Raw genomic sequence first — 14,111 nt, forward strand, 5'->3', positions numbered from 1 at the left:
GTAGTTATTGATGGTGATTATACAAGCATGAAGGAAATATACTTAGTTCTCACACTAAGGTCACTGAAACAAGCAGATAAATTCTGAATCTGAAAGATTCTCAACTTTCAATCTAAATCACACAGGTGTTTGTTCAAGATATTTTTTATGATACAAATTATATGAAAAGATATTTGGTGTTTTGATTTGCAGGAAGAAAAATAATTTTTTTACTTTAGTCCATGAGTGTGAAAGTCAGAAGTGCAGAAACAAACCTGTCGATACAGAATGTATATTGAAGTAAGTGTATTAATTATGTAACTAATGATATAGTAGTCTTATATTAGTGTAAGTACAGTGTAGTGTTAATACAAAACTTCAGTTTCTGTTTTGTTTGTTGTGTTTTGGTTTGATTCTGCAGTTAATCAGCAGTAATGATAGAATGAGCAAAAATGAATCTCTTTGCATAATTTTATGCTGAAGACCAGCACCAGTTACAACTGATACCAGGCGATCCTCACTGAATTAGCCATGGTGGATGACGCAACCTTCCAGAGCCAGGCTACTGGTGCTCTTCTCTGGTCTCGGCTTTAAACATGGACATGAAGCATGAACAGAATCCACTCAAAATGCCCTAAGGCCCTTCCTCCCTTTCCAAAACATGTAAGTAATGTAGCTTTGTCTCCAAATAAGTGCAGCAAAAATTCACAGTGGGTGTTCTGGTTTCCTCAAGACTATCTGTGGAGGTAAATGCACCCAGGCATAAAGAGACTCTGAGGAAACCAGGATAATCCAATGCACAATGAAGGAGGCCATGCTAGTTTGGTATATGGAGTGGGGGAGGTAATGGAAGCAGACTCGTCAGGTGACTGGCTCAAAAATGTGTGTGCAGGACTGAAACACTTCTTTAAAAAAAAAAATTTCTTTTAATTATTCTTTTAATTATTATTATTATTATTCAGCAAGAAATGATTTATTATACAACCCCAATTCCAATGAAGTTGGGACGTTGTGTAAAACATAAAAACAGACTATGATGATTAGCAAATCCTTTTCAACCTGTATTCAATTGAATGCACTACAAAGACAAGATATTTAATGTTCAAACGGATAAATTTTATTGTTTTTTTGCTAATATTCACTCATTTTGAATTTGATGCCTGCAACCCATTCCAAAGAAACTTTGTTAACAACTGCGTGAGCAAATAGTCCAACAGTTTAAGAACAATGTTTCTCAACGTGCAATTGCAAGGAATTTAGGGATTTCATCATCTACAGTCCATAATATCATCAAAAGATTCAGAGAATCTGGAGAAATCTCTGCAACTAAGCGGCAAGGCAGAAAACCAACATTGAATGCCACTGACCTTCGATCCCTCAGGCGGGGTTCTGTAACAGATATTACCACATGGGCTCAGGAACACTTCAGAAAACCATTGTCAGTGAACACAGTTCGTCGCTCCATCTACAAGTGCAAGTTAAAACTCTGCCATGCAAAGCGAAAGCCATATATCAACAACACCCAGAAACGCCCCCAGCTTCTCTGGGCCCAAGCTCATCCGAGATGGACTGACGCAATGTGGAAAAGTGTCCTGTGGTCTGACGAGTCCACGTTTCACATTGTTTTTGGAAATCATGGACGTGTGTTAGTGCCCATGGCATGGGTCACTTGCACATCTGTGAAGGCACCATTAATGCTGAAAGGTACATACAGGTTTTGGAGCAACATATGCTGAAATCCAAGCAACGTCTTTTTCAGGGATGTCCCTGCTTATTTCAGCAAGACAATGCCAAGCCACATTCTGCATGTGTTACAACAGCGTTTCTTCATAGTAAAAGAGTGCGGGTACTAGACTGGCCTGCCAGCAGTCCAGACCTGTCTCCCTTTGAAAATGTGTGGCACGTTATGAAGCGCAAAATACGACTGTTGAGCAACTGAAGTCGTACATCAAGCAAGAATGGGAAAGAATTCCACCTACAAAGCTTCAACAATTAGTGTCCTCAGTTCCCAAACACTTATTGAGTGTTGTTAAATGGGAAGGCTGATGTAACACAGTGGTAAACATGCCCCACGTCTTTGGAATGTGTTGCAGACATCAAATTCAAAATGTTTTTACCATGAATTTTTGAGAGAATATTGGCAAAAAACAATAAAGTTTATCCATTTGAACATTAAATATCTTGTCTTTGCAGTGTATTCAATTGAATATAGGTTTGTCACAATTGGTCCCAGTCCTGTCCATGTGTTCCTGTTGTGTTTTGGTTTAGCCCGTGTGTTCTTTGTTTTGGTTTTTTAGTCTAGCCCCATCGTTTCGTGACTCCACCCCTGATTGTTTCCAACTGTGTTCCCGCCTGTTCCTCATGTATTTAAAGCCTGTGTTTTCCCCTGGCTGGTCGTTGGTCTATGTACTGGTCTATGTACTGGTCTATGTACTGGTGCATGTTCTGTTCTGCTTGTTCTGTTTGATTCTGATTTCTGTCATGTCTGCCCCCAATGAATCCGTGTTGGCTCTATGACCCTGGACCGTTTAGACTATGACCCTGGATTTGCCCATAATAAACGTTGCTTAGCTCCACATATGCGTCCGCCTCCTCGCTCCCCGTTACAGAAAGACCAGCCACCAAAGGACGCAGCAGATAAGTGACACACTGCCATGTGACTGTTCCGTTGGGACGAAACTCTGGCTGTTTCCACACAGCCTGAGTTACCCGTGTCCCAACGCCGCCAAGCCAGTGAGAGCAAATCCCCTGGTGCTGAGGGAACACGAGCGTTTCATCAGTCCCGTAGGAAGACGTGCGACCATCCTGTCTTCAAGTTGGACGACGAGAGCAAGTAAGAACCTTGGGTCTGCCCGTCTTGAGCAACGTTGCAGGGAGGAGCGACCTGCAGCGCAAGACGAGGCTAGACGGATGGCAACTACAGAAAACCCCTACTATGAAGCCCGTTCGCAAGCGCCACTGCAAGCTACCTATTGCTCAAGTGAGCCCTGGGAACGGCCGAGTGGGTTCTGTTTCTGTTTGTTCTTCCAGGTTGGAGCAGCTGTTCCTGATCCCATGGCCGCACCCTGCGGCATTCCAGATCCTGTGGCCGTACCCTGCGGTATTCCCGCGCCTCTGGCCGTCGCTGCAGGCTCACCTGCCCTCGTGGACATTGCAGCCCCTTTGTTCCCGCCCTCGCCTGTGTCTGTTTCCCGTGAGCCTCCTGTTCCTGTGTCTGCTGTTCCCCGTGGGCCTCAGATTTCTCCCATGTCTGCTGTTCCCTGTTGGCCTCCTGTTCCTTCTGTGTCTGCTTCTGTGTCTCCTGTTACTGTTCCTTTTGCCCTGCTCTGTTCCTGGTTTTGCCTGTTCCTGTTGTGGTGTTCCTGTGTCTCCTTTCGTTTCTGTCCCGGTTTCTGTCTGTGTCGGTTTCTGTTCCCCTGTTGTTTGCGTGGTCTGTGGTCTGTTCTTGTTTTCCTCGTCTTGTTGTTTCTCCGGTCGTCTCTCGTTCGGCGTCGTTTTGTGCTGTGCCTCCTCGTCCTCCCTCCGTGTTTCGTCCTCGTCCTGTTCCTGTGTCTGGTGTTGTGTTCTGCTTCTGTGCCTTTGGCTTCCGCTCCCGTTTCAGCTTCCGTTCCTTGTTCCTGCGCCCATTTCTGCTCCTGCTTCTGTGCCCATGGTTCCTGTTCCACGTTCTCCTGCTTCTGTTCCAGTTTCTGTGTCTGTGTCTGTGCCTGTCCCGTGTCCTGTCCCTGCTACTTTCCGTCTAGTTTGGTTCAGTTTTTGGTCCCTTGTGTCAGTTTGGTCCTGTGTTCCCACCTGTTCCTCATGTATTTAAAGCCTGTGTTTTCCCCTGGCTGGTCGTTGGTCTATGTACTGGTGCTTGTTCTGTTCTGCTTGTTCTGTTTGATTCTGGTTTCTGTCATGTCTACCCCAATCAATCGGTGTTGGTTCTATGACCCTGGACCGTTTAGACTATGACCCTGGATTTGCCATAATAAACGTTGCTTATCTCCGCATATGTGTCCGCCTCCTCGCTCCCCGTTACAAGGTTGAAAAGGACTTGCAAATCATTTTTATTTGTTTTTTCATAACGACCCAACTTCACTGGAATTGGGGTTGTAGAGGCAAAATAAAACATTATCTAACTGCAGTTGATGTGGGTAATAATTTTTCCCTTCCCCAATTTATCAAGCAAGATATGTTTAGTGTCTGAACTTTGCTTTTTTAGTTTTGCACTGGAGCTTTGAGAATGATGCAATTAACAAGTTGAAGAAGCTAACGTAGACCAACAATCATTGTGCAAACTGCATGCCTAAAGCATCACACTCCAACCTCAAACTGTTAAGTCATTTCAAACAGAATTGCTTGTGGTTTCTGACACTGTGTGACATATTGTGACGTAGTCTATAAAAACAGATAAGCATGGACAAAAATCAAACTAAGGCAGCTGCTACTGTTTTTAGCTGTGACTAAAAGTGACATAATTAACAGTATGTTGTACAGTGTCATCCTAAGTATTATTTCTAAATAATATAGACATAACTAATTGCTGACAGTCTATGGATGATTTGCACTGGTGGGGTTGGCAAATTTGGCAGGTTATCTACTTAGAATTTTCATGAAAATGAATAAAACTAAAACTTAATTCAATTAAAAGGTAAGGCCTAATTGTGCCTTCTATTGTACCATTCCATTGTACAATCAGTTTTTTCTATCTAATTCTGGCAGCAGTATGTCCATGACTTTTACTTTTTATGCAGATGGGTTGATTTTCAGCACAATATAATGAATTGTTTTCTCACTATTTTGTCTTGGTAAGTGAAAATAGTGCCTCATTTTCTGAAGACTGATTTACAATGTCACAATAATGAGTTATTAGTCTAAGATTGAGTCTAACTGTTAATCTAATAGTGATTAGATTACAAATTACTATTTGAGAAAGTATTATTTTTAGAAATAATTATTTCCATCACAATAATTCAAAACTTGAGAACAAACAAGCCCAAATTTGATATACTGCTGCCAAAACAGGAAAAAACCACAGGTTTCCATTTTGTTGAAGAGAGTGAGCAATGACATTGGCAACCATGTTGGCACCAAAAATAACACAAAATATGGCTCAGAGAAGGTGTTTCATTATTATAATCTCCTAGTATTTTGCACTTTGTAAGGGAGCTCCTCAAAATGCATATGCAATGAGGCAAAGCACAGAAGAACAGTGACTGCCCTTTTTATTAGTGTTGATAAAGAGCCATTAAATAAATCACAAAAGATACCTTTCAACACCAAAATAGTGTTTGCAGCAGCACAAAATACTAGCAGGTCTGCTCCTTAATGTGGTTTGATGTAAGTCAGTGATGATTTAGGCATGCAGTTTGCACAATGCTAACTGGTGCTTGTAAGCTCCCATTACTTACTGACTTCAATCCCACAGCTCCACTGCACAACTAAAAAAAACAAACATGTACTGCAAGGGTCATCAACCGAATGACAGCTTAATTTATTAAAATATATTTGACGTGTCTTATTTCATTATTTACTAAGCTGGGCAAATGCTACTGTTGACTGTCACTTATTTAGCCATTTACTTTCGTTACTTTGTTTATCTGGACGTTTGTAAGCATGAAATTTGATGTAACTGAACCTTCGCAAGTTAAATACCCAGATGTTCTGGCTGATGAGACAACTAGTTGACCAAACTTTTTAGCATGTAGTTTTTGTTTGTATTTGTAATATACAGTATCTGTTCGCTTGCCTGTAAAGAGTTAATGCAGACCACTGTGATATTTCCTTTGATGATTCTCATTTTGTCCTGCCCTGACATTCACCGACAAGCCATCACAGTGACCATGTCACTGGAACAATACAGCAGTGAGCTCATCAAGCTCAGGGTCCACCACAAAAACACCTGCGGTCAGACAAAACCGTTTGATGTTGAAGGAAACAATGTGAAGTGAAACAGAAGACCCTCACACCCTCCTGAGATTGTTCATTATGGTCACGGGTCTTTTTTTTTCAGATGGAAAGAAGTAGAATATCTTTGAAACTTTACTTTTTTTCATCAGTTTCTTTAGTTTAATAGGAATGTAATATGAACCAAGGTTCAACAAATACATTAACCTTACATTACATTAACATTACATTTTTCCATATGGGGATTGAGAGACAATACGCACTGTGAAACATTTAGATTTCACGCTATGAAATGTGTATCAGGAATGAATTCTGTAGCTTTATTTCAGACAATCCATTGTATTCCTAAAGAAAATACGAGTGTAAAAACTCCAATCCACTACTTTATGTTTTACCACGCTGTTTGAAACTGTGAAGTTTCGAGTAAGACTGACAAAATGCAGAAGACCAAAGTCACTTTGTTCCGACTTTGCTCACTGTAAGGATGAAGTATCCTATGCTAACACTTCAGATATGCTAACTCATTTGTGAAGACCAAATGTGACAGTTACTAGAGGGAGGACAAGACACAAAGCTAACGAAAGCTAGCTTCTTATTCAAATTTTCTGCCCCACCTTAAAATGATTAGTTCCACCTTAAATGAAGCAGCATAATTTGTTATGCTATTAAAACTGCTGCTTCATTTAAGATGGCAAATAGGAAGACAACATCCTCGTGGAGTATCAGATACTTCTGATCGCAAGATTCAAGCAGCTGCAATGTAAAGATTCTGAATGGGTGAAAAATTTTGTAAGGATATTAATGGCTGCAGATTTGCACCCCTATTTGGTTGTAGATTCTGCAGTTAGCTCAGAGTGACAATCATTTTAGAAAATCACCTCACACTCATTTAGCCAGAGCCATGTTTTGCTTACTTTTATATAGATAAACAAAAGTGCATTATGAACTTTTAAAAAGGGTGTCTTCTAAGAAACTGCCAAGTGCAAAAATAGTGAAAAGATGCAAAAAAATTGTGAATTAGCAAAAAATAAATACTGAAGTAAGCATTTCTTTTCTAATTCTGTATTTAAATGTAGCGTGATGCAAAAACAACATGTATTGTCTCAATGCAAATCAGTATACACCACCAAGTGTTGCTAACATCAACTACAGAAGTTAGCCTAGTTAACTATAAAGCCATGTTACACCTGTCTTCTTAATCCTTAACAATGTGTTCTTGGTGACGTGGCTAACAACGAGGCACTCAGGTTTCAATGTGACAAAGTGTAATATACATACTGACTTACAACTACAAACAAAACTAACATTTCACAGTCCTGTAAAAGTGCTGTATAACTGAATTAAGTCTGCATGTTTTCTCTGTCTGAACTGATTTCAGTATTTGAATACTGGCACCACAAATGATTAAGAGGAGTGTTCTAACTTGGACTCATTTTTGAATGAGGCAAAACACAGAGCAGCCAATCAAAACAAAAATACAAAAGGCACAATAAGAAAAACAGCTTGTGTGATTCTGTTGAGAAAGAGTGTTTGGAAAATGGCCATGTAAAAATTAACCACAACTGTTTTTTGTTACATAAATCCACACAAAAAAAGGAAACAGTGGACCTCATGAAAAAAAAATACTAGAAAAATATAGGATGAGGGCACTTTTATGAACCGAACGCTGAGAGCTGCACAATATACCCAATAAGCAAGCAAAATAAAGTTTTACATGAACAAAACATTTGTGCATATATTTTCTTAAATTACTTCCACCCTAGATGCTTTCTGTCTTCCTTAGATTTTGTAAGGTTGGACAAGCTTTAGAGTAACTTAATGAGGAAGTGTAGTTTTTGTTTAGAGTCACTACATAACATTCAGTTTTCAGTTTAAAATGCTTTCCTACTAAGCTGAACTATGTTGTTGTAACTGACCGAAACAAGGCAGATTTGAAACAATAAAAGTTTCACCAAAGTCTAGCTCAGACAACAGAAAACTATACTTGATCTAATCTAAGACCTTTCAGATGCACTCTAAACTCAGCTACAGGGGTTGCACACACACACAAAAAAAATCACATTAGCATGGAATACAGTGGCAAAAGAAACCAAGGAACAAAGGTTTGGGCTCAATATGCCTGATTACATTTACAGCATTTAGCAGACGGTCTTATCCAGAGTGACTTACAAGAAGTGCTTTGTCTATCTAGAGAAAGTATCTTTGCTTGTTACCAATAGGTTAGAGAAAAAGACAGACCTGAGCTCAGATACTGCTAGATACAAAAGTCAGTGTACATACCCAGAGAAAAGGAACAGAGTTGAGCACAGAGCTCTGTGCCATGCAGCACCATGCAATGCAATACAATACAATAAACTACAATACACAGTGCATTCAACAATAAAGTAAACTACAAAACACAGTGCAATACAATAAGATAGACAAGTGGAGCACAATATATTGCAAATAATACTTAATTCAATAATTGCCTATCCATTCTCACAGTAAAAAAAAGTTTGATGCAGTATGTAAACTGTTACGGGACAGCAGAGAGCCAGACCCAAGTGCAGAGAGGAAAACCCATGATAAAGGCTCTCAATAATTAATGAGGTGATGGAGTGTGAATGGAGTGATTCTGCATTATGGGGTAAGGTGGTTCAGAGCGAGGCTCGAACCACTGATGTACTAAATCACAGTGCAAGAAGCCACCAGGGAAGCACAGCCAAAAATGGGAAAAACATCTCAACGAATGGGAATGAAAAAATGGCAGGAAAGGGCAAACAAAGGGGATGCTGAAAGCAACGTGCTCAAACAATGGATGAGATAGAAAAGTAAAATAAAAGATAGTCAGAAAATAAAAGATACTTCCTCTGTAATTATGAGAGAAAGATCAGCTTTATGTTTCACCTATTTGTTCTTTGTGGAACACCTTTTGTTTGGCTTGGATCCATTTCTTGTTTAAGCCTTCTTTTTGGCTTTTAAGTAGTTTTGGGGCAATTTTTTCTTTTCTTTTTTAGCACTGTTTTTCTTATTTCTGTTGTTTTGGGGGAATTTCCTTTTTCCTTTTATTCTAGCCCTCTTTTTCTTTTTCCTAATCAGCCCAAGGGCTTCTGGGAATTGGAGTTCCCTGAACTTGTCCACATATGTAAAAGAAGTAAATCAATGTTTTTGTGATGTCATGAAAACTAACACATTCATTAACCATTCATACAGGCTATAGCAGTTTAGCCCCACCTAGTCACATTAATGTTATAAGGAGTGTTTCAGCCTGATTCAGGACTGAGTCCAGGACTGGACTGTTTTTTTTTTCATTAGGCACAATACAGAGTAGCTCATTAATATGAGTTTTAAAGGCACATTAACAAACCTAATCCAAAAGACATAAACATCGCTCCAAACTTTTGGACAGTCAGTGAACCCACGTTAATTACTGTGCAATTGTTGTTAAGATGATTTAAATTTGCTTCCATTTAATCAAAGGCAATGGGCGGCATTCCCAAAAAGTTAAACTCCAACTTATGCCACCTTCAAAAATACAAAATGAACAAAATCAGTCAAGATTAAACTTAAATTAACCCCAATTTGTTTTAGATCCAGGACTTGGTGCCGCAGTAGGTAGAGAGAACTACTCTGACAGAGAGAGAATCTGAATGTGGTGAGATGAAAGCTTGTATTTACGCATTCCGAGACACGCTCTCTTCGAGAGGGGCCGTGACTGCGTGTGTGCAGGGATCAAAGCCTCGTCTCCAGAGCGTGGCTGCCTGCATGGCATGTGTGTGTGTGTGAGGGGATTGCCAAGGTCTCTGTGTTAATGGGGACAGAGTGAGCTATGCTCTTTGATGCAGGGCTCGTTTCTGATCCCCTCCTATACTGTTTGTCGGAAGGACATGGACAGTGGATCAGTGTTCAGTATTGCGACACCCAAAATGCAGTGACATTCTGAGCACTAAGAACTCAGAAGTGCAGTAAAACATTTTTCATCAAAGTTCTCCAAGCTCATAAATAATCAATTATGCATGTCATTAATGTAAATTATGCACTATATACACTACTGTTGGGGTGTATAAACTTAGCAATTGCTGTTAAGCAGTTCACATACTTTCACAAGATAAATCATTGAGACCTTACCATGCATTATCATTTGGCCATTAAAACCAGCCTATATAAAAGGAATACTTTGGTCAAAAATCTAATTTAGACAAAAACATACAAAACAAAATAGAAAACTGTATAAATTAGATTTTTGCCAAACTATTACTTTAAGGTTGCACAGATTAATCTGTATCAACAAAAATCCCACTGACAGAACACTGAAACCTATGAGCAGCTTGTTTTATACGGTCAAAACAAATTAGTGTATGAGAATTTTAATGGTTTCATGCTCTTATAGCAGAAACTTCTAAACTGCCAGTAAACAAGTGCTCATATACAGCCATATAGACTGAATTGGTCAATTCTGACTACGAACACCTCACGGTTAAAAAACAAAATGTGAACATAAAATGCATCCAGTCTTAACCTTTAGCACATGTCAGGCTCCAGTCCTTGCAGGTCGACACACTGCAGACTTCAGCACACTACTTCATTAAACACACCTGAGTCAGCTCCTCAGGTAATTAGCAAGGCCTTCATGAACTGAATTCAGAGCGTTGGAAGAGGGTAAATGCTAATCTCCACAGCACCTTGGCTAGAAAAATTGCCCAGTTTGACACAACTAGAGGTAGATGTTACTGCAATAAATTTTGTTATTTTGAAAAACACTGCTTTTCTGAAAATATTGTGGAAATCATTAGTACTTAAAGGATACTGATAGACTGTATATTTCAATAGACAACAAATTAATCTAGTATAGCTAAATTTAGTGCAGTACAGTATGTGAAAAGTTAAATTAAAGTGAACTGTACACAGATTTTTTATTGCATTTTCTATGCAGTACTAGTAGTAGTGCTTTATATATATATATATATATCCATCCATCCATCCATCCATCATCTTTCGCTTCTCCGGGGTTCGGGTCGCGGGGGCAGCATCCTGAGCAATGAAGCCCAGACCTCCCTTTCCCCAGCCACTTCCACTAGCTCCCTGGGAGGGATTCCGAGGCGCTCCCAGGCCAGCTGGGCGATATAGTCACGCCAGCGTGTCCTGGGTCTTCCCCGGGGTCTCCTCCCCGGTGGACTTGCCTGTGACACCTCCCAAGGGAGGCGTCCAGGAGGCATCCTAACAAGATGCCCGAACCACCTCAACTGGCTCCTCTCAACGTGAAGAAGCAGCGGCTCCACTCCGAGTCCCTCCCGGATGACCGAACTTCTCACCCTATCTCTAAGGGAGAATCCAGCCACCCTGCGGAGGAAACTCATTTCGGCCGCTTGTATTCGCGATCTCGTTCTTTCGGTCATTACCCAAAGCTCATGACCATAGGTGAGGGTGGGAATGTAGATCGACCAGTAAATCGAGAGCCTTGCCTTATGGCCCGCTCCCTTGTACCATCACTCGTGAACAAGACCCCGAGATACTTAAACTGAGGCAAGAGCTCATCCCCGACCCAGAGAGGGCTCTCCATCCTTTCCCGCGTGAGAACCATGGCCTCGGATTTGGAGGTACTGATCCTCATCCCGGCCGCTTCACACTCGGCTGCAAACCGATCCAGTGAAAGCTGAAGTTCACGGCCTGATGTCCCCAATAGGACCACATCATCTGCAAACAGCAGAGATGTGACCCTGAGGTGACCAAACCGGACACCCTCCATCCCCTGACTGCGCCTAGAAATTCTATCCATAAAAATTATGAATAGAATCGGTGACAAAGGGCAGCCCTGACGGAGTCCAACTCTCACTGGGAAAAAGTCTGACTTACTGCCGGCCATGCGAACCAAACTCCTGCTTTGTTTGTACAGGGCCTGAATGGCTCATAGCAAAGAGCCATGTACCCCGTACTCCCGAAGCACCTCCCACAGAATACCCCGGGGAACACAGTCGAATGCCTTCTCCAAATCCACAAAGCACATGTGGACTGGTTGGGCAAACTCCCATGAACCCTCCAGAATCCTGGAGAGGGTAAAGAGTTGGTCCAGTGTTCCACGACCAGGGCGGAACCCGCACTGCTCCTCCTGAATCCGAGGTTCCACTATAAGCCGGACTCTCTTCTCCAGTACCCTTGCATAGACCTTACCAGGGAGGCTGAGGAGTGTGATTCCCCTGTAGTTGGAACACACCCTCCGGTCCCCCTTTTTAAAAAGAGGCACCACCACCCCAGTCTGCCAATCCAGTGGCACCACCCCCGATGTCCACGCAATGTTGAAAAGGCGTGTCAGCCAAGACAGCCCCACAACATCCAGAGCCTTGAGGAACTCAGGTCGGATCTCATCCACCCCTGCAGCCCTGCCGCCAAGGAGCTTTTTAACTACCTTAGCGACTTCGGCCTCAGTAATGGACAAGCCTATTCCTGTGTCCCCAGACTCTGCCTCCTCACTGGAGAACGTGTTGGTGGGATTGAGAAGGTCCTCAAAGTATTCCTTCCACCGCCCAATGACGTCTTCAGTCGAAGTCAGCAGCACACCATCTCCACTATATACAGTGCTAGGGGCACACTGCTTTCCCCTTCTGAGTCGCCTGACGGTTTGCCAGAATCTTTTCGGAGCCGACTTAAAGTCACTTTCCAAGGCCTCACCGAACTCTTCCCACACCTGGGTTTTTGCCTTGGCAACGACTGAAGCCGCAGATCGCTTGGCCTGTCGATACCTGCCAGCTGCCTCTGGTGTCCTACAGGCCAACCATGTCCGGTAGGACTCCTTCTTCAGCTTGACGGCATCTCTCACCTGGGGTGTCCACCACCGGGTTCGAGGACAGGCACCAACTACCTTGCGACCACAGCTACAGTCAGCCACTTCAAAAATGGAGGAGCGGAACATGGCCCATTCTGAATCAATGTCCCCCACCTCCCCCGATATCTGGTCGAAGCTCTGACGGAGGTGTAAGTTGAAGATCAATCTGAAAGGTTCTTCTGCCAGACGTTCCCAGCAAACCCTCACTATACGTTTGGGTTTGCCTGGTCTGACTGGCATCTTCCCCCACCACCTGATCCAACTCACCACCAGGTGGTGATCAGTTGACAGCTCAGCTCCTCTCTTTACCCGAGTGTCCAGTACACATGGCCGCAAGTCCGCTGACACGACAACAAAGTCAATCATTGAACTGCGGCCTAGGGTGTCCTGGTGCCATGTGCACTTATGGACATCCTTGTGTTCAAACATGGTGTTCGTTATGGACAAACTGTGGTTTGCACAGAAGTCCAAAAACTGAACACCACTCGGGTTCAGATCAGAGAGGCCATTCCTCCCAATCACACCCCTCCAGGTCTTGCTGTCATTGCCCACGTGAGCATTAAAGTCCCCCAGTAGGACAATCGAGTCTCCAGGAGGAGCACTTTCAAGCACCCCTTCCAAGGACTCTATGAAGGCTGGGTATTCTGAACTGGTGTTCGGTGCATAAGCACAGACAACAGTCAGGACCCGTTCCCCAACCTGAAGGCGTAGGGAAGCTACCCTCTCGTCCACCGGGGAAAACCCCAACATACAGGCGCCGAGTCGAGGGGCTATGAGAAAGCCCACACCTGCCTGCCGCCTCTCACCATGGGCAACTCCAGAAAAGAAAAAAGTCCAGCCCCAGAGCCCAAGCTGTGTGTTGAGGGGAGCCGACTATATCTAGCCGGTATCTCTCAACCTCGCGCACCAACTCAGGCTCCTTCCCCACCAGTGAGGTAACGTTCCAAGTTCCAAAAGCCAGTGTCAGCAACCGAGGATCAGAACGCCAAGGCCCATGCCTTCGGACACTGCCCGATCCACAATGCACCGCACCCCTACTACTGCCCCTCCCATCGGTGGTGGGTCGATGGGAGGGGGGACTCATGTAGCTCCTTCGGGCTGGGCCCGGCCGGGCACCATGAGTGAATGCCCGGCCACCAGACGCTCGCTGGCGAGCCCCTCCCCCAGGCCTGGCTCCAGGGTGGGGCCCTGGTAACCCTGAGCCGGGCAGGGTACACAAGTCCTGCTTTGTTGTCCTCATAGGGGTGGTTATGGATCACACTTTGTCTGGCCTGTCACCTAGGACCAGTTTGTATATATATATATATATATATATGTCAAAATATTGTGATACATATCATGATTTGTGAAAAGTATCATGATATGATATTTTTGCCATATCACTCACCCCCAAAACATGTTTTTATGTTAAGAGAACAGATGAACTAAGAAAAATTGTAATCTA

At 42.9% G+C, this 14,111-nt stretch overlaps 1 protein-coding gene across 1 annotated transcript in view; it reads right to left on the reverse strand.

The window, feature by feature from the left end:
- The window catches only part of rasgef1ba (RasGEF domain family, member 1Ba), a 142,260-nt gene that overhangs the window by 101,112 nt on the left and 27,037 nt on the right, over positions 1 to 14,111 (reverse strand). The gene's annotated exons all lie outside the window — the stretch shown is intronic.

Source organism: Pygocentrus nattereri, chromosome 20 (genome assembly GCF_015220715.1).
Source record: "Pygocentrus nattereri isolate fPygNat1 chromosome 20, fPygNat1.pri, whole genome shotgun sequence".
Lineage (NCBI taxonomy): Eukaryota > Metazoa > Chordata > Actinopteri > Characiformes > Serrasalmidae > Pygocentrus > Pygocentrus nattereri.